At 42.8% G+C, this 2,864-nt stretch overlaps 1 non-coding gene across 1 annotated transcript; it reads right to left on the bottom strand.

Moving 5' to 3' along the window:
- Positions 1-1,747: 1,747 nt before the first annotated feature.
- LOC119932713 lies at positions 1,748-1,885 on the bottom strand. Its single transcript, XR_005452453.1, has one exon. It is a non-coding gene; the product is annotated as a small nucleolar RNA SNORA7 (small nucleolar RNA).
- Positions 1,886-2,864: the final 979 nt, after the last annotated feature.

The following is a 2,864-nucleotide window of genomic DNA, read 5'->3' as shown; positions in this document are numbered from 1 at the left end:
TCCCTCTTTCCGCTAACTCAACAGCATCGATCTAACACCCCTAAGCCTCCCCTCTCAGCTTGTATCTGTTATTGAGGCAAGGCAGTGTAGTCAACTGATTTGGATTTAAAATAAAGATGCCATGTTTCAGTAACTGGGTGGACGAATATCATAAACCCTTCCCGCTAACGACCATTTATCTCTTCTCATTCAACCCGCGAATGGGCCGATAGACCCCTAAGATGTTTGACTTTGACTCCCAGGCAAATAAAACATTGATTATGTTCATAAAGTCCAGCTTTCACCCTCAGTAATTTAATATGAATTCTTCTTTATAGCTGAATGCAACAGATTCTGGCCCCATAATTTGCATGTAAGAGCAAGAAGATACATGGTTGATTCCAGTGGAAATCCATTAGCATTTATTTCATGTTTCATGTCAAGAATAGCTAAACAGCAAAAGCAGATGGAGGGTTATGAAGGTTTGAAAAGGGTCTCAAGAAGAGACGGCAGCTTGAACAGAGCAAAATCACTGCCGTTAGGATGAAGAAATGTATTTTTAGTAAATGAAATTATTCACCATGTCATGCACATTATCTGTCCAAGAACAAATTAGTTCCTTATTAATTTCATTTAAAAATTCATAGGGTGTCTTTCATAAACTGAAGGCATAATAGAATATTACTGATAACATAAATGGCCTTATTTTCTTGCATAAAGTAATTACTGGACTAACATAATTTAAATGTACAATTTCATCGTTAATAGAAAAGTCATCCTTCTCAGCTTCTGATTGACCTGTTCTCTAATATTTTTTTTCTCTTGTTTTCTGTTTTCCTACTGATTTGTGCTGTCTTCTGTGTATCCTATTTTCTATAACCATAACTTCGGGGCAATGACCTCCCTAATAACAATAAATGCTATTGTTTAGCACTTAGCATGTTCCAAGCTCTGTGTGACCTTGGCCTTAACTTCTCAGGGCTTCAGGTAGCTCATCTGTAAAATGGGGATTGAAACTGTGAGCCCCACTTGGGACGGGGACTGTGTCCAACCTCATTTGCTTGTATGCACCCCATCTCTTAGTACGGTGCCCGGCACATAGTAAGGGCTTAACAAATACCACAGTTACTGTTATTATCATTACTAAGCACTGGGGCAAAGACAAGATAATCAGGTCGGACACAGTCCCTGTCATGCTCTAGGACTCACTTCTTCCTTATTCTTCTCTCCCTCTATCTGCCTTTTCCCTCTCCTCCCTTCTTTCCCCTCCTCTTCCCTCTTTTCTTTCTCCTCCTCCTCTTCCTGTCCCTTTCTTACTCCCCAGAGTGGTTGCTTTTATGGTATTTAAGTGCTTACTCTGTGTCAGGCATTGTACTAGGCTCTGGAGTCATTGTTGTTGTCTTATGTTTCAGACTGTGAGCCTTTTAAACTGTGAGCCCACTGTTGGGTAGGGACTGTCCCTATATGTTGCCAACTTGTACTTCCCAAGCGCTTAGTACAGTGCTCTGCACACAGTAAGCGCTCAATAAATACGATCGATTGATTGATTGATTATGTTGTCGAGTCGTGTCCGACCCATAGCGACGCCATGGACACATCCCTCCCGGATCGCCCCACCTCCGTCTGCAGTTGTTCTGGTAGTGGATCTATAGAGTTTTCTTAATAAAAATCTGGAAGTGGTTTACCATTGCCCCTTCTGTGCAATAAACATGAATCTCCTTCCTCAAACCTCTCCCACGCCACTGCTGTCCAACAAGGGGGAGTTTTAACTTGTAGCAGATCGCCTTTCACTATCTAGCCATTGCCCAGGCTAGGAATAGAATGGGTAGGCCTCTGCCTGGCTCTCCCTTCTGTACTCGAGACTGGTAGAGTACTGGAGACTCTCCAGGTGCCACCCTGAAAGGAGAAAGCTCGAAGCTAATCAGGTTAAACACAGTCCCTATCTTGATCCCCATTTTATAGATGAGGTAACTGAGGCACAGAGAAATTAAGTGATTTGCCCAAAATCACACAGCAGACAAGTGGTGGTGCTGGGAATAGAACCCGGCTCCCTCTGACACCCAGGCGTGTACTCTGTCCACTAGTCCATGATGCTTCTCCAAAGTCAGGGTTTGTTCCTCGCTGCTAAAAGAGACACCTAGTCTTCAATATTCCTCTTTGGCAGATTTTTGCCACTGCAGTTCCGGCCCCCAAATCTCTGTGTCCCCCTGGATCTCACACCATCTGGCTCTTTCCGGATGGATTCAGCAAGGATGACCTTCTTGAAAGCAAACACAACTAATGAGGGAGCAGAAGCCAGGAACCCGGACCCTTTCCATTTTATGCAAAGATGAGAAACAGAAATAAAAAACATTGAAGAGAAAAATGTTTGAAGAGTCACGAGGGGAAAAAAGTGCACATGTAATGACCAGATTGTGCCAGGAAAATACATAATGAAGGTTAAAAACAAGGAGGCATGGAAGGAAGAAATTTGGTGAAAACACTAATCGCAGTTCAGACAAGACGTGGGATTTTTTAATTCTCCTGCCTCCCTGTCCTCACTCCAGCTATTCCGTTAGCTTGCCACTCCTGACAATCTGAAAAACTACTGCCCTCCTCACCTTCAAAGCCCTCCTGAAGTCACACCTCCTCCAATAAGTCTTCCCTGATTTCCCAACCACTCTAAAAAATCAATCAGCCACTTCTAGTGTCAGCATATTTATTCATCTCTACCGTTCCTCAGTGTTTATATATATCACATCTCTACACATTGATAAATGGTACCTATTGAATGCTTACAGTGTGCAGAGCACTATATATATAGGTATAAGGTATAAATGCCATTGTTTGATGTCTTAGATTGGGAGCTTCAGGCGGGATAAGGCCAGAGACAGACCTGATTATCT

The sequence above is a fragment of the Tachyglossus aculeatus genome, chromosome 9 (assembly GCF_015852505.1).
Source record: "Tachyglossus aculeatus isolate mTacAcu1 chromosome 9, mTacAcu1.pri, whole genome shotgun sequence".
Lineage (NCBI taxonomy): Eukaryota > Metazoa > Chordata > Mammalia > Monotremata > Tachyglossidae > Tachyglossus > Tachyglossus aculeatus.
The sequence above is the reverse complement of the archived record's forward strand: the minus strand, read 5'-3'. Positions and strand labels throughout refer to the sequence as shown.